The sequence below is a fragment of the Dipodomys spectabilis genome, unplaced genomic scaffold (genome assembly GCF_019054845.1).
Source record: "Dipodomys spectabilis isolate Male_0828 unplaced genomic scaffold, ASM1905484v1 ptg000355l, whole genome shotgun sequence".
Classification (NCBI taxonomy): domain Eukaryota; kingdom Metazoa; phylum Chordata; class Mammalia; order Rodentia; family Heteromyidae; genus Dipodomys; species Dipodomys spectabilis.
In genome coordinates, this window is record NW_024871032.1 from 2,545,301 (window position 1) to 2,569,653 (window position 24,353).

General features: G+C 34.2%; 1 pseudogene; it reads right to left on the reverse strand.

The window, feature by feature from the left end:
- Window positions 1-20,385: 20,385 nt before the first annotated feature.
- Window positions 20,386-20,485, reverse strand: LOC122095514 (annotated as a pseudogene).
- Between the last annotated feature and the right edge of the window lie 3,868 nt (window positions 20,486-24,353).

Sequence of the window (24,353 nt, forward strand, 5' to 3'; positions counted from 1 at the left end):
ATCCTTCCCTACTTACAAATATGGATTAGAAAATGAAAGAAAGGCATTAAAGCAAAATGTCTTATCATTTTAGGCATTTAATCCTAGTGGTGAGGGTAATGTCTGAACTCTTCCATTCAATAAATTTTAAAATTTATAAGAGTACTTCCTACATATAAGAATTTGTGGCATGCTGATTAACAGGGTTATTTCAGCATGAAGCTATCCCTAACAAGAACTAGATTAATAGAGTATAGGACAGTTATGATGTGTCAATCAGTCATTTTCTATTCTAAAGAAGAATCAATTGGAGGAGTGTTCAGTAACATCAGTAACATCAGTGTTACTTGTCCTAGATTTATAATGAATAGGCTGAAAAAATATCTGAACATATCTAAAGATATTTCAATAAAATCCCAAACTGATGTGGATACATGTGTCACTCATTGGAACTGTAGACAAATTAGTCTTATCTGTGCTGTAGTTCAATCTATAATCACCTGGCTAAACAAACTCTTCAAAAATATTCACAGAATTCCTCTTAGTAAAGATCATGAGTTATATCTGTACAATTCTTCTAAGGTCAGGATAAAAGCATTTGTTCCCAGCATTTAAAATCAACAGGATCTGTTGAATTCATGGATCCAGAATTTTATGACTTCACATTCATATCTCAAAATTTTATTAATATGACTTTCACCAAAACACTGTTCTTATTGAACTTGTCTATGTCCTTTTAGTGTTCAAATCCAAATAGTATATTTCCTTCAATATCTTCCTGACAATTCTTTCCCTCCTTTACTTCTGTAAATCTGTTTTTATTACTTTCTTGTTTCCTTATTTATCTCTTTCTTCTATTTTTGTCCACTATGATGCTCACATTGCTCACATTTGTGTCAGAACTTTCCTTTTCCTCTTCCCTTTAATAATGCCCCAGATATTATTGTTCTTTTTCATATTAATGGTCGTTGATATTTTAATGATGTCTAAAAAGACTTATCTATGCATCCATTTAACATAAATTTTAGAACTATCAGAGAATTTTTTCCTCTAAATCCATCATTTCCACCTGTAGTCCTTATTACCAAGAATATAACTAACATGGTTGCCAGTCAGAGACGTGGAAGAACTTTAGATTTCTTCTTATCCTTCTACTTCCGTCCATTAGATAAGATGAATGATCAAGATTTTCTCAGTTTCTGTCACTAATATAATTTCTATGTACTCCTTTTTATGCCCCTGAAACTGGTCTGTTTCAAATTCTCATCATTGGTCACTTAGTCCTAAAACAACCGCTTACATAGTATGCTTTTTCCCCATAGACTTTTCATATTGTTCCTCTCCATCACCAAATTAGTGCTCCATGAAAGCCCACAGAGTGAAGATCTCAGAAACAAATTCTAATATCATTATTTACTCACTACATTGACTGTTGGCATTACATTTCTTATCTGTAAATGGATATAATCTACCAGAAATATTGAAGAATATATTTGTTGACTTCTAGAGTAAGAAAAAGAACAGTGAAGAGTCCTTACATTTTCCACCTTACCTTACAAATAAGAAAAGAGTCAAATTCAGTTTGTTGGTTTAAAATCACAAATTTTATCATGCAGAAACAAAAATAAGTCATCATCAGGCTACACTGTGGCCATAATCCTCATCAAAATTATTATCACCATAAGCGCTAATTATTGAAACTCTGATATGTGTCTATGACTTTGCTATTATTTGTCTTTCGATTAATACTTTTAATGTTACAACTGTGCATACATCCATATTAAAATTTTGAACAAATAAAGAAACAAAAAAAAAACTAAACCATATCAGGTAGCTTGACTATGTGCTTATAACAAATTATGGAATAGATTTTTGAAACATTGCAAATTCCTAACCAGTATGAATTAACTTCCTCTCTCTCCGTCACTACACACAAATATTTAAGAGTTTGAACAGAACGTTTTTCAAGTGATATACTGTAAATGTTACTACAATATCATGTGTATATCTAAAATTTCCTTTAAAGTAATAATCTCCACTTTCAAATCAAGTATTAGTTATTTTATTCTTGGAAACTTTTAGGTAAAGACGGTATATCTTTGAAATGAAAAAGGTCAAAATAGTAGCATAAAAATTTTATTAGGAGTCTGTCTTCAGAAATACATATATACATATATGTATATATACGTTATGTGCAGAAAGACATACATTTTTAGAGATTATTTTTCATCAGAAATATGTACAAATATCTAAATTTCTGTGTAGAACCATGTACATTATAGTGAAAGGTACACCTTAAAACATAATTAAAATTTAAAAAAATACATCAAACCAAATGCCAGTGACTCATGCTTATAATATGAGCTATTCTGGGTGCTGAGATGGTAGAATTGTGTTCGAAACTAGCCCAGACAGAAAAGTACTTGTTAGAGTCTTATCTCCATTAATCACTAAAAACAGGAATTAGCTCTGTGCTTCAAGTTGTGGAGTGCTGGCCTTGAGCATAAAAAGCCTTGGAGACAATGCCAAAGTCTTGCAAACAAGAACAACAACAAGAAAATGTATCACATTAATTTCACAAAAGCAAATTTTAACTGCTGTGACCATTTCTTAGAAACATGAATACATGCCCCTGGAAAATGTTAAGTAAAAGTATAGAATATTTACTTCTATGTTAAAGACATGACTATTTAGATTGTTTAAGATATTTAGGTGATGATTAGGAATTATGAATAATGAGAGTTGGGTAATAGATTGGGACGGGACTTTTATTCTATTTACAGTAGTAATAAAATGATATGTGTAATGATTATATAAACTTATTCTTGCTTGGTATATGAATTATATTAAGTGATAAACATTTTAAAATGATTTCCAATGCAAAGGATTATCAGTTCTTTTTTAATTTCAAAACAATTAAGAAATGTATTCCAAGGCTAGTTTGCTCTAAGACTATATTTGTTTTCTAAAATTAATTTAGGAATGAGTTAAGATTTAGATAACTCTGCACAGCAGAGGAGAGTGAGAGGGGATAGAATGATGGACCACATAGGAGCTGCATGTCATTGGTACTGTATTTCAAAAAACAGAAAGACTTCAGAGAAGAGAAAGTGGAATATAAGGTGTCCTGAATCAAGTTTCGTTTTAATCCACCTAATAGTTTTGACTGAGAGTCAGAGAACATGGGAAAATAGAAAATAAAGCATTGTAAAAACCTGTTACAAGGTAAGGAAATTGTAATAGGAAGATGATAATTCCCAAAGAAATAAAAGAAAGAATAGGTAAACTCTAAAGGGAAAAAGAATGAAGAGAGAAAAGAAGCAAAGTAAAACCTTCATCAACAACAAACACAAGAGTTTGGAAGTGGAAAGGCAGTAGAAATATTGTAAATAACAATAAAATAACAATAAAAATTGCTAACGTGGATAGAAGATGGATCACACTTTATTATATATGATTTTGAATTCATAGGAAATGAAAATTTTAAAGTCATAATTTAAAACAGTATTTGAATTATAGCTAGACAGTATATCTCAGTGGTAAAACATTGGCCTAACATGTGTGAAGCAATGGTGTGATCGCCCACACATTACAAAGTACACACAAAGCACACACACAAAAAACCCACATTAACACAGACACACACACAATTTGGAATATTGATATTAACATATTAAACAGAGGAAATTATCACAAATAGTAAAAATATGTTAATATGAAATCATATTACTGCTCATACTATTTAAAAGTTTAGTAGAAATAAAATAGTCACAATATACTTGGATTCTTATAGATCAATAATTTGAAAATTAAGAAATAGAAGACATGAGAACCTTTGCAAACAAGTTTTAAATAATAAACATTTTGAAACATGTATACTTTTATTTTGGCAGAAAATTGATTTTAATGGTATTTTAACTCAAGATTTAAAATATGATAACCAGGTGCTCTATATCTCGCTAGAGATGGCTATATTTCTAATCATTTCACTCTGGATACTTTTATAATAAGGTCTCATCATTTCAAAGCCTCTCCCGAATCACAAACCCTACTAATACTTCCCACCATAGCTAGAAAAATGGAAGCCACAAATCACCATGCCCTGCTCAAACATTTTTTTAATTCAAGTACAAATATTTCCAAAAAGTGACCAGGTAATGAAGCCTTCTTAATAAAGTATGTGCTTCTTGAAAACACAGTAACGACAAATATGTTTAGAACTACAAGAAATTAAATTTATTTAAATTCACCAACCATATAAAAATTAAGAAAATAATTTTTAAATATTCATGTTAAATATTTTAAAAGCAAAATATGTGTCTAAATAATTTACATGTGTAAAACTCATGCAAAATTAAATTAATCAATCCTATGACTGAAAAAAGAATTACTCTAAAGAAACAAAAGAAAATAATTAAATTCAAAATTTGAAATTAAGAAAATAAAATGAAATGCATTCTTTAGTTGACTTAAGTAACTGTAAACCCTCTGTATATCAATTTAATAATAAAAAATGCATGAACAAAGAAAGCAAAAATACCTATTGATCAATAGCAACAGCTAAAGCATCAGTATTTCTTTCTTTTACTGTAGAAGAAAATCGATGGAGGGGATAACAATGTTCTTTCCATTAAAAAAAATACACATTACCTTACTTATGTAACTCTAACCCCTTCGTACATTACCTTTACAATAAAATTAATTTAAAGTTAAAAATAAACTAAATAATATAACAATTAAGAATTCTTAGCCGGACGCTGGTGGCTCACGCCTGTAATCCTAGCTACTCAGGAGGCTGAGATCTGAGGATTGTGGTTCAAAGCCAGCCCGAGCAGGAGAGACCGTGAGACTCCTATCTCCAATAAACCACCAGAAAACCGGACACAGTGGCACTGTAGCTCAAGTGGTAGAGCACTCGCCTTGAGCTGAAGAGCTGAGGGACAGCGCCCAGGCCCAGAGTTCAAGCCCCACGACCGACCAAAAAAAAAAAAACAACAAAAAATAAACAAACAAAAAAAAAGAATTCTTAGAAGCCATTGTTTAAAAACTTTGTAAAAAGCTGCCCTAAGTACCCAAGGAATATACTTTGATGATACTATTTAAATACTTAAACTTCAGCAGAGAAGCAAAATTTTACAAATGTTACAAAGTAAAATAATAAATCAGAATATATTACTATTAATAAAAATCATATGATGAATTTATAGTGGTAGTCAAATATGTGAGAAATGAGACGAATTGCCATCCGTTTGCAGTTAATAATTGAGAAAGAATTTTCTAGGTCTTTTAAATTTATCTTAAGATAATGAAGAAACGATTTTGTCACATCATGTGATAATCAGATAAAGATGATATTAAACCAAAGAACAGATTGTACTAAGTTTTGGGATGTTAATATATTTACGTATTTTGGTTGTGGGTAATCGTGGGGATTTCAACTTGGAGTATTGTTCTTTCTAAGCTGGCGTCATATCAGTGGTTAATTTTAGAATAGGGGTTCCCTTTCCACCAGAACATGCACCCGATCTGTCCTTTTAGCCTTCCCATCATCAATGGCATCAGAGTTGCACACCAATTGGTCTAGCTGCCTACCTTGGCTGGCCTGGATTCTGCAGTCCTTCCAATCTTAACCTCTAGATAGCGCAGGATGGTTGAAATGATTCAGTCACCCAGCAACACATTGAGAAGGAAGTCCACTAAACTTTTGGCTTGGGTTCTGTTCTCAAGCCTCCTAAGTAGTTAAGATTAGAGATGGGAGCCCTTGGTGCCAAACAGTAACAATATTTTTAAAGCAACTAGACATATATATGAGTTAGGCTTGTGATTACCTCAGGAAAAGAATAAAAGAGCAGTGAAGCATAAAGGACAGTCAGAATTTTAACTAGCTACTCAGAGGCTGAATCAGCTTAGCTAGCTACTCAGGAGGCTGAGATCTGAAGACCACTGTTCAAAGCCAGTCCAATCATGAAAATACATGTGATTATCTCCAAAACATCAGAATACAGCAATGGGTCGAGTGGTAAAACACTATCCTTGGGCACAGAAGCTTAGGGATAGTGACCAGGCACTATCAAGCTTCAGGAATGATGAATACATGCATGAGCACCTGCACATGTGCGTGTGCATACACACGTGCGCGTGAACACACAAACACACCAATGAGTATTTCAATGTGACCTTCTTCATTTTTTATCTTGTTGTATCCTATTGCCATGTATTAGTTCACAAATTAACAAAATCGGTTAAGCAGCTATTTACATCAACTCATCATGTTTCTCTAAAGTCTATTCTCTTTTTGCAAGCCTGCTTTTATTTGACCCAAAAGTAAAGTATTCAGGAGGGCCATTCATCTCCCTCAACTCTGTAGTATTGCATGATTGTTTAGGTTCTTCCTAGCTATATGATTTTTTGAAATTCTGCATCAAACAGCGTATTTCTTTCACCAGAAGGGAAGCCTCTGTCAAACAATTCATAATAGTTTTTTCTCCACCTGGCAAGCATCTGTAGTTTTATTATCTTCATATATTTCATGATCTGTCTGTGTATGCTAAAGACTGTTGTGAAAATAAAAAGACCCTTCTCAGCACTTAGCATTCATATAACATTCATAGGTATGAAGGTGTTTAAATATTATTGAAATTGCTTTGGAATAAATAATGTTGACCTTGACTATCTTCAGAAAGAAGAATTGGTTTCTCAGCACTTAGGTAAGAATGTTAGTGAAAGAAACAAAAGGAAAGTTTGGAACAACTCAACACATACATTCAAATGAAACAAAACAACCCAAGAAAACACAAATTAATTCAGTACTCAAAAACCTGCAGGAAATGCAAAGATTTAAAAAAAAATCAGCTATGATAAGCTTTTGAAAATCCTGACTACATGGGAGTCTACTGTTGTGAGGACAGTGGTTAAAACTTAGACTGGACAGAAAGATCTGTACACAATGCCATGCACCCGTTATTCTAAATTCCAGGAAGAATAACATAAAGTGGACTGAGCCCAAGATCATACACAAGAAGGAAGCCCGATTCTATTTGAAAAATAATCAGACTAATTTAGGGCTGGGGGCATGACAAAATGGTAAGAACACCCATTTAGGAGATACAAGACACTCAATGCAAAATATATTATGGTTATTGAAGAAAAAAGCTATGACTTTAAATAATTGGAATGATTGTAAGATTTGAGTATTTCAGTGGAGAAAAAACCCATGAGAGAGATAGAGTGAACCCATGTTGTGATCCTTTCTACTTAAGCTATAATGTTGTGTGGTACTCCAGACATAACAGAGTTATCTTGCAAATGAGCATGGATGTGCATTTGGGTGATGGAAATACTCTACTTACACAGGTGTAAATTAGATTTTTTGGCTAGATTATAGTTCTTGAACTAAGAGTCTGTGTGATGTCCCTGACCTTTTTCTCTCAAGGCTACCACTCTACTACTTTGAGCCACAGTTCCAATTCTGATTTTCGGTTCGTTGTTTGGAGATAATAGTCTCATGGACTTACTTGCCCAAGATGGCTTCAAATCAGGATCGTCAGATGTCATCCTCCTGAGTAACCAAGATTCCAGGCATAAGCTGTCTATTTTTTAAATAATTTAGTAAATCATACAGTTACAGAAGTTATAAATTATCATTACAACCTGTGTAACAGATGTGTGTGTGTATATATCAATGCATAAAGATAGAAGTATTTTAACGTATCTTTGTATCTACAGTAGATTTATGAAAAATCAACCTTTGTTGTAAAATAAAATAGAAACAAAAGTTATTAATGAGGAAAACAAAGGGAATTGTCACATGTTTCTTGTTGTTGAATGGAATATGAATTGCAAGAATCAGTTTGGGAAAACCATCTTAATTTAACAAAATGGGTAATGGGTATTAATTCCAATCTCTCTATTTGTCCATATTGTGCATCCTCACACATGAGTGTCAAAAATAAACCACAATTTTTGCTTTTGTATTTAATGCACCTGTTATAATTTAGGGGATTGATGAAGTAATCAAAAAATGATTAAAATAATAGTAAGTGAGGCTATGAGTTAGAGCTGAAAATGTTTTTAAATATTATAATAGCTAATTAAATTGAATTTATCTTACTTTTCCTCTATTGTCATGTCCCGCATTCCCAAATTAGAAAAGTACATAGAAGGTTCTTACTAAATTATGTGTACAATCATGAAAAAACTGTATTGCACAGTGTGGTTTTAGCTTATTGAGACCTGTAGGGTGTAGTATGTTTTTGAGGACTTGCAAAAAGTTGTGATGGAGATGAAAGGAAGGATGTGCTTATTCTGGAAAATTGCTTAGAGGATTGCTCCCAGAAAGATAGTGACGAATTCTTCCTAAAGATACAGTAAAATCACTTTCACAACCATGTTCACTGCTGCACTATTTACTGTAGCCAAGTTATGAAAACAGCCCAGATGCCTTATGGTGGAGGAATGGTTGGAGAAAGTGGGGCACATATACACAATTGGATTGCACCCATCCATTATGAAGACTGTTACATAATTTGCAAAGAAATAGATAGATCTAAAAATATGTTAAGTAAATTAAGTCAGAGCCAGACACACAAAGGAACCATGTTCTGTCGTGTATTTGGAACATAGGTCTTTATGCAAGTTTACACAATAGTATTGCAGAAGAGTATTTAAAAGGTGTAATTTCTTATAAAATTGAACATTTATTCCAACAAAATGAACACCAAGAAGCTATCATTTGGCAGATATGAGAAAGTCAAAGGGAAGGAATAAAGAGAATTATGGTCGAAGAGAGGGAATGTATAATATTCAATGCAGACACTAGAAGAAATGAAAGTGGGGTGAGGTTTGGAAGGGTGTGGGAAAGTTATGTAAAGATCCATTGTACTTATAAACTGATTTATTGAATCGAAATTCCTTCGTACGACTATTTAATAAAAATATAACTAAAAACAATGGAATCGTGGCTGGTAAGTTGGCTCAGTGGTAGAGAGCTTGCCTTACATGCCCAAGGCCCTGGGTTCGATCCCTCAGCACCACATAAGCAAAAAGTAAAAAGCCGGAAGTGGCGCTGTGGTTCAAGTGGTAGAGAGCTAGCCTTGAGCTGAAGAGCTAAGGAACAGCTCCCAGGCCCAGCATTCTGGACCCACGACAGGACCGCCTCCCCCCCCCCAAAAAAAAAAAAAAACAATGGAGACATTTGAATCTTAAACTGTGTTCTCTTAAACCATGAGTCAAAATAATAGTTTCCTTCTCAGAAATTTTCTTTGCAGTTTTTTTCCTCAAAATGACATAAAAGTGACCAACAAAATGAATGTCAATACACCACATTGCGTATCCTAAAGAGACACAATATAAAAATCACAGTAAAAATGTTAGAATTCATCACATAATAAAATAACAGGGAGAAAGGATGAAATGCTGATTGTTTTTCCAAGTACGTTACCCATGGTATCTAATTTAATTCTCACAATAATCCCATAAAGTAGAACTACTTCCATTTCTAATTCTGAGATGATGATATTGAAGTTTTCAGAGTTGGAATTACTAGTAGAAAATTGCACAAATGGTAAATCGTAGCCTGCGCCCCATTCCCAGGGTATCAAATAAATTCATTCTAATTTATAACTAAAATACCAGCACTTACTCCACTAATTCTAGGAAAATTTCCCAGAATTATTGTCCACATTCTAATGATATTTCAATTTATCTTTGTTAGAAAATAGGAAACTAAGCGGGATGCCGGTGGCTCCACCTGTAACCCTAACTACTCATGAGGCTGAGATCTGAGGAATGCAGTTCAAAGCCAGCCCAGGCAGGATAGTCTGAGAGATTCTTATCTATAATAAACAGCTAGTAAACCAGAAGTGGCACTGTAGCTGAAGTGGTACAGTGATCAACTTGAGCGAAAGAACACAGGGACAGTACCCAAGCCCAGAGTTCAAGCGCCACGACCAACCAAAAAAAAAAAAAAAACAAAAAGAAAAAAAGGAAATAAGTAACTGTAATATGAAAACTCCAAGTTCATAATCGATTTATACCTCCCTGGTGAAAGGAACTGCTAAACTATAACATTCTTGATTTCTAGCTCAAAATTTTAGAAATCATATTCTATCCCATGACAACACTGCATTGCCTAGGGACCCTCATCTCTGTTTAACACAATCATACTGAAAGAATAACCTCCCCAATTCCTGATGAAAACAGACTGCAGGCCTATAGACCAATCATTTCCACATTGTAGCTCAGATAAGTTGTTTACCATTAGAAGTATTTTGATTACTTTTTATACCCAACATTTTGAGAGAAATGTAGTACTTTAAAATGCTATTAAAGCAAGACTGATATAAAAATCACCTTTGACCCAGATAAATATTTTACCTTTCATATACCCAAAAATGCAGTCTTAACTATCATTAATGTTAGGAATGAGAGGTTAAAAATCATAGACACCAAGACCTAAGCATCAATTAAAGACTCTCCAACTTGTGAATACAATTGGTTTAAAAAGACATCAATACTACTGCACGTTTTTCAAAATTTCTTGTGTTACTGAAGATTCAATCATAAAATATTAACACTTGAAAACAACTCATTTTCTTGAAAGTAGGACACAAAACACAAGATTAATCCTAATCATTTTCAAATACCTTTATTTTTCTACAAATTCGCTCTTATAATTATAAAGAGTTTGAAACTAACTGAAGTACAGAGCCACAAAGGAAATAATTTAACTGCATCATCTACATTAAAAAACTGTTACTAGAAAACAAAATTATACTAATAATTAGCTTACCAAATTCACTTTTATTCAATTTCATTTACTTTCATAAAAACTGGGTTTTCATAAAATGATAGATAAAAAAGCCTATATACCCACTTACATCTTCAGATCTTAACAATATTTATTTCAGAAATGTCTTTAGCTCTATAGTCAATGAACTGAAATAATACTGAAATATTCAAAGGCTTTTCAGAAATTGCAAGACTCGCTTTGGGTTGTTATGTATATTGGAAAAGATATTCGAAAAGCCTTGTTTGTTAAAGTTGTGATAGTTACTCCCACAAAAGAGCCATTAGTGAAGATCCAATTGCATGTACAAAACAACTTCAAATGCATCCACAATCTGGAGGTGACACAGGCTTTTTGTTTGTCTGTTTTTGAAAGGTATATCTAACAAGCATATCCACAATACTGATTTTCAGTCAATTTGATGGGATATTCAAACCTAATAAATACAGGGTTGATTATCTTAGAGAGAATAGATATGATGTTACAAAGAAAGTTATTTTCAACAGAAATCTGGAAAGAGTTTATCCACCTTGTGTTTCATGGGAATAACCCGAGAGTAATACCTGTTTGGTCAAGTAGGTCAAACTCACTCCATGAGTATATCTTAAAAGTATAACGAATTTAAGAGGTCAAATACATATTTTGTACTGACAGTCATCTTATAGCACTAACTTACTACCTAATTATATCTGCATCTTCTTACCTAACATATAATAAGAGCTGAAATTGGTCTCTTTTATCTAACTTAATGTTGTATATGCTTTGATTATGATGATGTTATTATTTGAAAATAAAATGTACAGAAGAGTGGCTCCACAGAAATGACATGACAAAACACTGATAAATAAAAGCATTGCAACACAGTTAGCTCTTTTCAGCCTCAGCCTGTCCACATTGGCAAGCAACATTGCAACAGCACACTCACACATATACACATACACACATGTGTGCACATGTACACACATATATATGCATGCTAAATTCAGGGTTTAATACAAAAAAGTACAAATAAAATATTAGTGATTTGGACAAACATTAATTTGCCTTATTACAAAATAATACACAATCCAGTCACCATGGGTGTTACATTTTACCTGCCTCGCCACATGTGACTACTTAATTTATTTTAATTCATTCATTCATTCATTTGTTTTGTGCTAATACTAGCCTTGAATTCAGGACCTGGTTCTGTCCCAGAATTTGTTGTTTTTTTGTTTTAGTTTTCTCAAGCCTAGAATTTTACTGCTTGTCCCACAGCTCCATTTCTAGCTTTTGCTGGTTACTTTCAAATCAGAATCTAATGGATGTTTTTTGCTTGGTATGGTTTCAAACCACAATCCTCAGATTTCATCTTTCTGATTAGCTAGGATAAACACATGAGCCACCAGTGTGGCTTCTAGATTTTCCTCTATAGCTATCTAATGCACATACTTAGATAGTAATTTAAAACTTAGAGTATAGAAGCAAGTTGTACAGTGATGATATTGTCCTGTCAGAAATTTAAGCTAGTAAATTTCTTCTTAAAACCATGAACAAAAATACCATGATATAAGAAAACTCACTATTGAACACATGAGCTTTAAGAGTTTTCTAATAGATCCATTATTTGTTACCCAACATTAGAAAAAAACTGTATAATGCAGTAGTAAAAAAAAGTCTTTTGTAGGAATACTTAATTACCTTGTTTTTAAAGACACCTGTTTTCATCTAAAAAAGTAGGCCTGTCTATTGACTTCATGTGATTTTGATGGTTGAAGGTCCTTAATGAGAAGTCAAAGTGTATTACTAATCCTTTGCTATCAATTAAATCTCACCTTTTCTTCTTGGAACATATAATGATTAAAGCAATAGTTCATAATCAGCAAGCAATAGTTCAGATTCACACTTCCAGTGCAAGTGGATCACTCGTAATTAATCCTTGATACCATTTTCCACAAAGTTTTGTCCCAGATACAATCGGTCTGCCTTCTCTAGCTGCTTTCCTAGCCTGGACCTATTCCTTCACTCTACAGGAAAAGTGATATTCAACTGATTTCAGTCAGATCTGTTACTAGAATTATCAGGGATTTAGTTCCTTGTCTGTAATTTGGTCAAAGCTATGTCTCTTTATGAAGGCTATTAAAAGTGTATTTACTAATTTCAAGTAAATACATAAATTCTATTTCCATCTCTTTTAAAAAATAAAATTGTTTTCTCTATAAATTGATCCGAGACCTGGATTTTGTGGCTAGCTAGGTCATTGCACATCAGTCTCTCTCTTCCTCTCTCCCTTTCATGCTTCTCATAGATAATATGACTGCTCCATAATTATCCTAATTTATCTTGCTTTTATATTTTTGGTTGCATCATTTCACTTTCTGCTCTGCCATTCCCCAAATCATTTACATAGAAGGCATTATTTCATATTTTCTCATTCCTAGAATAAGCTGCACATGAAGACACCACTGGTCCTCATTTTCAGTCTGTACCTTTCAATATGGAGGAAAACATTTCCTCTGCTCTCTATCAATTCCCTACTCTCCAGTTAGAATAATTTCGAATAGTAAAAATGGAAAAAGAGAAAAAAATCATGGTGAAATAACAGATGTAGAAAATTCACTGGATTTTTCTGAGCAGTTCAACCAACGTGAACTATTGGGGAATACATGTGTACCTGATTCCCACTGGTACTCAGTGTCTCTGGTTAGGCAATTCTGATGAAGACAAGGAACAAGATAAAAAAGTGAGGAATGGTATCATTTGCAAAAAAAAGTGGAGACGTATTCAAGCAAATTTTTCTGTGGGCTGCTGAAAGTAATCGGCTTACTACAGTGCAGAGACTACTTTCCAAAAAGGCCACTCATGTGAATACTAGGGATGATGATGAGTATAACTCTCTTCATCAGGAATCCTACATGAGTTGGTGGCTCAAGGCAGATATTCATGCAATTACTGTGAATGGCTGGACACCCCTGCTCAGTGCTTATATGTTGAATAATACAAGAGTGGCTTCTTTCTTAGTTCATCACTATGTAGATACCAATGCCCAAACTAAAGTTCTCTTAACCCCCTTGCATCTTGCTGCTTGGAATAGAAATAGCAAAGATGTGCTGGATCTCCTTCTATTGAAGCATTATATCAAACAAGGTCTGAAGCACAACTTGAAAGAAACTGCATTTAATATTGCCAAAAGAATAAATACGTATCACTACCTCGTTGAAGTTATGGAAGGCTGTAAAAATTGTTCTCCTAAGTCATAATGGTTTGGTTAAGTTTCTTAATTTTCAAAAATGCCAATCCATCTTTGTGTCTGTACAAAATATTTTCACAATACAGAGCAACGGCAATATCTTACTTTAAAAATTCATGGATTCAATGGTATTCTTCAAGTGAATTGCCTGACTTTGATGTCAAATTGTATTCAAGAGTTGTTTGTATACATCTGTAATGATTTCTGCAGAGTTTGTGATTTTTTAAATCAGAAATCATTTTAACTTATCTGTTGAAATGAGTAGTACAGAAACTGAAAATATTTCTGATGCTTGTCTGAAAAAAGTATATTTTAAAATAATCTGTATTTTGTTTGTATAATGCCCATAATCTATTTCATTCTCTCCTAGATATAATACTTTGATTTCTACATTGTTTTATAATATATAGGTTCATTAATAAATGTGATATTTCAGATAGCATTCCATATAGAAAAAGTTTAAGATTCCTTTTTTACCTAAGTCCTTATAGTATTTTACTTCTTTGGGATAAAATGACAATGTTATCTACTTTCAAAAGTTTTGTAAAGATTATGCTATATAAAGGCCTTTCTAAGGTGAGGATTTAATACACTGATGTCTAACTAACTTTCAGTTCAATGAATTATATGTGTTGTTACATTTGTATTTTTTTAGTTTTTTATTGTGAAAATACTGTACGGAGGGGTTACAATTACATAGGCAAGATAATGAGTAAATTTCTTTTTTTTTTTTTTAAATTTTATTTTATTTTATTTGAGAACATACTGTACAGAGGGGTTACAATTACATGGTCAGGATAATGCATACATTTCTTACCAAGCATTGCAGTCTCCTCTTTGTTTACCCTTCACCTCCCTTCCCAGCCTCCCCCCTCCCCCCCACCCAATGATACCCCCCCTCCCCCCCCTCCGACATTGTAAAGTTGGTTTTGACATGACATTTTGTACTTCTCATTGTTGCAACAGGTCCACCTGAATCCTTAAACGACTTGTTTGTCCCCATCTCCTCCACATGTTATACTGACATCAAATATAGTGAAAGCAGGGGTTAAACTGTGGGGGAGGGACATACAAAGCAACCAAGAAATAATCTTATAAATGCGTTAGAAACACATGCATGAAAGAAACAAAAACATTAAAATACATATTTGAGGGTTCGTTTTCCTAACATCACATTCTCTGACTTTTTCCGCTTAACTCATACCTATACTAGATATTGCAAATAAGGGAAACCATGGGACCTATGTTTCCTTGGGCCTGGATTACTTCACTTAATATAATTTTTTCCAAGCCTTTCCATTTCCTAACAAATGGGGCAATGTCATTCTTTCTGATGGAGGCATAGAATTCCATTGTGTATATATACCACATTTTCTTGATCCATTCATCTATTGAGGGGCGTCTGGGTTGGTTCCATATCTTAGCTATGGTAAATAATGCTGCAATAAACATAGTTGTGCTGGTAGCTTTAGTGTGGTCTTTTTTGTAAACATTAGGGTAAATGCCCAAAAGTGGGATTGCTGGGTCATAGGGGAGCTCTATGTGGAGTCTTTTGAGGAACCTCCATACTGCATTCCAAAGTGGTTGAACAAGTTTACATTCCCACCAACAATGAAGTAAGGTTCCTTTCTGTCCACATCCCCTCCAGCATCTGTTGTTGTTAGAGTTCTTGATTTTTGCTGTTCTAACTGGAGTGAGGTGATATCTCAATGTTGTTTTGATTTGCATTTCTTTTATGGCTACGGATGTTGAACATTTCTTCATGTGTCTATTGGCCATCCTTCTTTCTTCTTCAGAGAAGTTTCTCTTTAATCTTTCGCCCACTTACTTATTGGGCAGTTGTTTCTTTGAGGATTTGTTGTTGGGTGGTTTAATTTTTTGAGTTCCAAGTATATTTTAGATATGAGACCCTTGTCTGTTGTATGGCTAGTAAAGATCTTCTCCCAGTCTGTGGGCTTTCTATTGATCTTGCTAGCTATGTCATTTGCCCTGCAGAAGCTCTGCAACCTTATACAATCCCATTTGTCCAACCTTTCTTTGATTTGTTGTGTTTCCGGGTCTCTATTCAGAAAATTTCGGCCTGAGCCAAGGAGACCCAGGGTTTCTCCTATTCCATCCTGTAATGTTTTCAGAGTGTCTGCTTTGATTTGGAGGTCTTTGATCCATTTGGAGTTGATTCTGGTGCAGGGTGATATATAAGGATCTAGCTTTAGTTTTCTACATGTAGTTAACCAGTTTTGCCAGCACCATTTACTGAAGAGGCTGTCTGTCTTCCATTCTATTGTTTTAGCTCCCTTATCGAAGATTAGATGGCTATAGGTCTGTGGGTTCATTTCTGGGTTTTCAATTCTATTCCATTGGTCCTGAGGTCTGTTCTTATGCCAATACCAAGCTGTTTTGATTACTATTGCTTTATAGTAGAGTTTGAAATTTGGTATTGATATTCCTCCAGCAGTGTTCTTTCCGTTGAGGAGCGTTTTTGCTATTCGGGGTCTTTTATTGTTCCATATGAATTTTTGGATTGCCTCTTCTATTTCCTTGAAGAATGAGGGTGGAATTTTGATAGGTATTGCGTTGAATTTGTAGATAGCCTTGGGAAGTATTGCCATTTTCACGATGTTAATCTTTCCAATCCAAGAGCATGGGAGGTTTTGCCATTTTTTAAGTTCTGTGTCGATTTCCTTTTTCAAGATTTTAAAGTTTTCATCATAGAGGTCCTTCACTTCTTTAGTTAAGTTAATTCCTAGGTATTTTATTTTTTGTGGGGCTATTACAAATGGACTTGCTTTCCTTATTTCAGCCACACTTTTCTCATTGTTGGCATACAGAAAAGCCATTGATTTTGGGGGGTTAATTTTATAACCTGCTACTTTGCCAAAGTTTTGAATCAGCTTGAGTAATTTGGGAGTGGAGTCTATGGGATTCTTTAAATACAAGATCATGTCATCTACAAAGAGGGAGAGTTTTATTTCTTCTTTCCCTATTTGGATCCCTTTTATGTCTGCATCTTGTCTTATTGCTGTAGCTAGGCATTCTAATACTAGATTGAAGAGAAGTGGAGAGAGTGGGCATCCTTGTCTTGTTCCTGAGTTAAGAGGAAATGGCTTTAGTTTTTCACCATTGAGTATAATGCTGGCTGTAGGTTTGTCATATACAGGGTTTATTGTATTGAGGAATGTTCCATGGATTCCTAATTTTTCCAAAACCTTCATCATAAAGGGGTGTTGGATCTTGTCGAATGCTTTTTCTGCGTCCATTGAGATAACCATGTGGTTCTTATTCTTGCTCCTGTTGATGTGATGAATAATATTAATTGATTTGCGTATATTGAACCAGCTTTGCATCCCTGAAATGAATCCTGTTTGATCGTGGTGTATGATTTTTTGGATGAATTGTTGAAGTCGATTGGCCAAAATTTTGTTCAGAAGTTTTGCATCAATGTTCATCAAAGAAATGGGTCTATAGTACTCTTTCTTTGATGAGTCCCTGCCTGGTTTTGGAATGAGGGTTATGATGGCTTCATAGAATGTGTCCGGTAGTGAGCTTTCTCTTTCAATTTCATTGAAGGGTTGGAGGAGAATTGGTGTGAGCTCTGCTTTGAAGGCTTTGTAAAATTCCACTGTAAAACCATCTGGTCCTGGACTTTTCTTAGCTGGGAGGTCTCTTATTGCTGTTTCTATTTCAATGCTTGATATGGGCCTGTTAAGATAGTTTAAGTCATCTTGGTTTAGTTTTGGCATATCAATATTTGCTAGGAAGAGGTCCATTTCTGTCAAGTTCTCAAACTTATTAGCATAGAGTTTTGAGAAGTATTCCCTTATAATGTTCTGAATCTTGGTTGTTTCCGTGGTGATGTTTCCATTCTCATCTCTGAGTTTATTAATTTGGGTGTGTTCTCTTCTTTTTCTGATAAGATTTGCTAAGGGTCTGTCAATTTTGTTAAGTTTTTCGAAGAACCAACTCTTTGTTTTGTTGATTCTTTCTATAGTTTTTTTGGATTCTAATTCATTTAATTCTGATTTAATTTTGATTATTTCTTTCCATCTACTGGATTGGGGTTTATCTTGCTGCTCTTTTTCAAGGAGGTTTAGATGTGTCATTAAATTGTTAGTTTCAGATCTCTCCAATTTGTTGAAGTAGGAGCTCAGAGCTATAAACTTCCCTCTGAGTACTGCCTTTGCTGTGTCCCAGAGGAGCTGGTATTTTGTGTGTTCATTTTTGTTGAATAGCATGAACATTTGAATTTCCTTTCTAATCTCTTCCATGACCCACTCATGATTCAGCAGTGTGTTGTTCAGCCTCCATGTGATACCGGACTTTCTTTGGTGGCTTTTGGTGTTGAGTTCTAATTTTATTCCCTTGTGGTCAGACAGAATGCAAGGTATAACTTCAATGTTTCTGAATTTAGACAAGTTTGCTTTGTGGCCTAAAATGTGGTCTATTTTAGAAAACGTTCCATGTGCTGCTGAGAAAAACGTGTATTCTGATGCTGCTGGGTGAAATGTTCGGTAGATGTCTTTTAAGTCTAGTTGATCTATGCAGCTGTTTAGATCTGCGGTTTCTCTTTTGAGTTTTTACCGAGTTGATCTATCTAGTGGGGAGAGTGGTGTGTTAAAATCCCCAACAATTAATGTCTTTGGATCTATATGGGATTTGAGGGAAAGTAGTGTTTCTTTGATAAATTTGGGTGCTCCATTGTTTGGCGAATAGATATTTAGAATTGTAATATCCTCCTGAAGGAGAGATCCTTTAATTAGTATGTAGCGACCTTCTTTATCTCTTTTCACGAATTTTAATTTGAAGTCTATTTTATCTGATATTAGGATTGCAACTCCAGCTTGTTTATGCGGTCCGTTTGCTTGGTAGATTTTGTTCCAGCCTTTAACATTGAAAATGTGTTTGTTTTTACGGGCAAGATGTGACTCCTGCAGGCAGCAGATAGAAGGGTCTTGTTTTTTAATCCAACTAGACAGTCTATGTCGCTTAATTGGAGAGTTCAGTCCGTTAACATTAAGAGATAGGACTGAGAGTTATTTGGGAGTTCCTGCCATGTTATCTACCTTCTTGGGGGCTGCGAAAACTGGTTTCTTCCTATGGTTCTTGGATTCTCAGTTTGGGTGCAGTTTCTTGGCCTTTATTGCGGTCTTGTTGGTTTTATATGTGTAGGACATCTTTAAGAATCTTTTGTAGGACTGGTTTGGTGGAGATGTATTGTTTCAATTTTTCTTTGCTATGGAAGGTTTTTATTTGGCCTTCAGTTATGAAGGAGAGTTTAGCTGGGTACAGTATTCTTGGTTGATAGTTGTTTGTTTTTAGGGCATGGCATACATCATTCCAGGCTCTTCTTGCTTTGATTGTGTCTGCTGAGAAATCTGAGGTGATTCTAATTGGTTTCCCTTTATAAGTGATTACCCTTTTCATTCTTACAGCTTTAAGGAACTTTTCCTTGTTCTGAGTTGATCCTGTGTGGATTATAATGTGGCGTTGGGATGTCCTATACTGGTCTGGTCTATTTGGGGTTCTAAAGGCTTCTTGTATCTGGACAGGCCTATCTTTTTGCATGTTTGGGAAGTTCTCTGCTAGGATCCTGTTAAACAAATTTCCTAGACCATTAACTTCTGTTTCTAGGTGCTCCTCTACACCCATTATCCTTAGATTAGGCCTTCTGATGGTGTCTTCCAGGTGTTGGATAGATCTATCATATTTCTTGGACTTGTCTTGGATGCTTGTATGTTCTTTCTCTATAATATCTAGGCTGTCTTCAATCCCTGAGATTCGATCTTCTGCATGGTCTAACCTGCTGTCAAGACTCTCTACTTTGTTTTTTATCTCTTTTCCTTCTATTTGGTCAGCTTTGATGGCTTCAAGTTCTTTGTTGAAGCTCTGTTTTAGGTCTTGTATGAATTTCTTTACTTCCTTAATTTGGTGTTCAGTGTTTGTCCTCAAATCGCTTAGTTGATTGGTTATGGTTTCTTTGGGCTCCCATTCCTTCTGTTGGGTTCCATTCAGCATTCCCTTTGTGGTCTCCCTGACTTCCTTCAGCTCTTTGTTAATGGATTCCATGAATGCCTTTAGTGATCTTTGTGTGTTCTCTACCTGGTCTCTCAATTCCTGTATGACTCTTTGATTAGCTTCCTCCCGTTCGTGGGATTCCTGCAGATCTCTTTGAGTGTTCTCAGCCTGATGAGTAAATTTCTTATCAAGCATTGTAGCCTCCTCCTTTGTTTCCCCTTCTCATCCCTTCCCATCCTCCCTCTGCCCCCCCCACTCAATCCTCCTCACTAGCCCCCTCCCCGCACCAAAGTTGTAAAGTTCATTTTTGACATAATGACTTGTATTTTTGTAATCAATTTTTTAATAACTGTTTTTCATTTCTTACATCTGAAGAATGAAAAATATGGAATACTTCACAAATTTTCATATCATCCTTGTGCAAGTGCCATGATAATCTCTATATTGTTGTAATTTGGGTAAATGTGCTGCTGAAGCATGTAGTATCCTGTAAAGTTAAGTAGTTAATGATGCAATCTTTATAAAGGCATATATCCTTAGTTGACTTTTTGTAACCAGGAAACCTTATTGTTCCTAAAAATGTTATTGATCTTACTTCTCTAAAATTCTGTGTATATTGGAAAAAACATATTGTTTGGTCGATTGCTCACATTTTCAATTTTTTTTGTCAATAACTATTTTAAGTCTTTTTCATTTAAAATTTGATCATACTTTGAAGCCTTTATAGCTAGGTCCAAAGGTGATAGCTTTTCAAGTACTTATTTATCAACTGAGTTAGCTTTGTGGAGCTAATGGATTCAAAGCAAGCCTTGCTTAAGAGTTCCTTCTAAACTTCTGCAGCTTAAAATTCCTAAATGAGGTCTTACTGGCACAAATGTCTACCTGACCCTTTACTCTTCTTCCATGTAGCAACAGACCAACCAGAATATCTTACCCTGACAGCATAGATTTTCTTACTGGAACAAAACTAATCTTAGTTAAAAAGGATCATAGAGAGATGAACAATTAAGACAGAATCGTTTAGACTAGAATGTATTTTATCAAAATATAATTGTTTCTTATACCTAGTATTTCAAAAGTAGCTAAAGCCAAGAAGGTGAAAAAGTTTTGACATGCATGATTACCTAATGTCCTGGCCAGTCTACCATCCAACCAGGCAGGAATTTACACTACTGCCTTTCTTTCACCCAATATTTTCGTAGTTACAAGAGAAGTCTATATGTTTCTCCTTGATATTAGCCTTAAATTGGTAATGTTTATCACATTGTTTCCTCTTGCCTCTAGGCTGTAAATCTACAAATTGTAAAGCTTTAGGTCCAACTCTACCAACACTGAGGTAGAAATAATGGAATAATACTTTAAAACACAGTTGCCTTTGATACCCGAACCACAACAGTACATTGAAAAACATGTGCCTTTTTCTTATATTATATATAGTTACATATTTTATCTTTATACGTGCTAATATTTTATTTCACACAGTGAAACTTACTAGAATTAATTGATAATGTGACAAATAAATAGATATTTATTACAATAAATAAATTGGAATATAAATAATAAGGTTTAGAATGTACATTTGAAAATAAAAAGTATCAATGCAATGTCTTTGGTATAAACTTTTGATACCTTCTAAGTGTTCTTGGTGTTCTGAATTCACATTGTAAAAAAAAATTGTTGTTTTCCTCTAATCTATAAGGGACTTTACTCTGCTGCTCTGTTTATTGTTTTAACTCACTGATTCCGAAATATTTTTCTCCAATTTTGGAAGCCTTCCTACTGATTATACCCAAATTTTATGATATGATATCTAAAATGTATTACTCTTCTGCAGGACCCATGGGTCCTAGGATCCCAGGTCCCAGTTATCTGCTTCATCAGATAACAAGGGCAAGATTTCTCACCTAGACTCATGAAACATGTCAACAGAAAGTAATTGAAAATCCATCTCAATTCCTTATGACACCGGAATTAGCAGTTTGCAATTGTGAAATGCAGTGCAACTTAAAATGAAAGATGAGATCACAAAATCTGAAAGTACAGTAATTCAAACTTTCAAACAAATGACCAGCCCATATGTGTGACCAAGATCACAAATGTCACAAAATTATTTTTAATACCCCTCTTCTGATGATTACTGAAAGATTTCTGTCCAGCATAAGTAGGCCAAAAAATTAGTTCCTAGAACGATAGATCCATAATTAGTCTACCAAGGCTAGGAAAACTTGACTTCAGGTCAAATATAATTCACAAAAACATTAATTGAGAATATCGTTAATGCTTCAAAATACTGGTACTTCAGTAAAACTTGGTTCTGTTGTATAAAAATGTTATCATTCACAAACAAATGACAACCTACATTTAATCTCCTGAAAACAGATTCCTTTTGAAATAATCTTTTAAAAATCACATTCACCAAAATAACATTTGACAAGTAGACGATAGTAACATTACAAATTTTTCAAGTTTAGGGTGCAAATTACAATAGAGTTGATTTATTTATCCAGCACTAATGCCAAGCAGGTTCAACCATTCATTAAAGTGTAGAAACAGTACCACCCACCATTTGTGTTGTTCAGTAGGTGCCTTCCAGAAATGTGTCAAATAAAACAACCTCCCATAATACAAACCCAAAAACTAGCTAAAAAAGTAAGTTTCATCACTTAATAAGGTACATTTTGAAAAGTCACAAATAGATGCCTTATCATATGTTGTTTTATGTTTTCCCTATCTATCTAACATAGTAAGAAATATGACTTAAAGTCATGAATATGGGTACTCATCAGAGATGTGACAAACATAAAATCTGTCTTCTGTTTCTACCATACTCCTCTATAGTAGTAAATCGTGGTTTTCTTCTTTTTCCAAAACTTATAGGTAGTAGAAAATATTATCCCATGTAAAATAAAATAATCACAAACCTTTTTACAAAGCCATTTATAAAATTTTGTAGTTAGGAATATATTCTAAGCCATATTTAAACTTTCTTGTTGACTAAAGATTAATCTTCCAAATGGATGAGAATAAAATCATGTCTAGGTGCTTCACATCTCCAGTCTTGCAAATTGTTATTGCAGATGAATGAATTATGGAAATATAAGCTGACATCAGTTCAAGTATATGCAGGATTGAAACTCCGTGGAATGTATATAAACCTTTCAAAATAGTAACAGACAGTTTAACAGAATGACTATCAGGAAGTTGAAACCAGAGAGGAATAATAGTAAAGGCATAGAATGAATGAAAAATGGAACAAGGGGCATGTACAGCTAGAATACTCAATGTACACATGTGATAAAGGAAGTGGTAAATCTGAAATAAATCTTGGAGAAGGGGTTGGTTGAGAATGATAGAAGGAGTCACTCTGATCAAGGAGCATTGGACAATTAGATGGACATATTTTTTTGTAATACACTTACAAAACCTTTTGTAATTTAGTTAGAAAACACAACAAAATACAAAAACACACAAAAATCACAACCAAACAGCAATCTCTAGAGAGGATGAATGTGACCTCTCAAAATTTTAAATAGTCAATGAAGGGTAGTGTTGGGAAAAGCAAACAAAGCTGTTCAAAGAGGGCAGTTTTGGGTAGCAGAGAATTTTGAACATATTTAAATAGATTGTCTAAGGTTAAGAATCACCTACATGTGCTGCAAATATTTTCTTCTGTGAGTTCTCTTTGTCTGCAATGGATAATCCAGTCCTCAGCCACCCTTGATAGCTTGTGAAGATAGAATGGAAGAAACAAGATCAAGAACCCATTACTCCACTGGAGACAGAAAAGTCCTCTATATTTTCTTTCATCTCTCTTCACTACTCTTTCGTCAAACTTTTAAGTCAAGTGATTTTGAATTATATCTTTCATTCTTTGTTCTGGCAAAGTAATTAACCAAACTAATTTACTAAATATTATTTGCCATTTTTTCTACCATGCTGTTTACTTGACTAAGAGAGTCCATTAAACTTCACCGTTGCATTTGGTTGCCACAAAAAACCAACATCTATGTTAATGAGGACAAACTCTAATGTAAAACTTTGTCTCCACAAAACCAGTCCAAGAAGTTGTGATCACAAATATTTAGCTATACTTTTATTCTTTTACCTTGAAAGTCTTCTTGTGTCTAAAGTGTCACAAAAATAAGTACTCCACTACTTTTTGGTTCAATCACTTCTAACCTCAAAGATATATTTTGCTAACAAGATGCTTAGAGGAAACCAAAGTATATTCCACTTTTATGTTCTCCCTTAGGACTCTCCTTAGATATCATATCAGGATCAGTGAAGTTATACTTTGCAAAAATATTTCAATAGGTTATTTTTCTCTTGGTCTTGCATTTGCTCAGC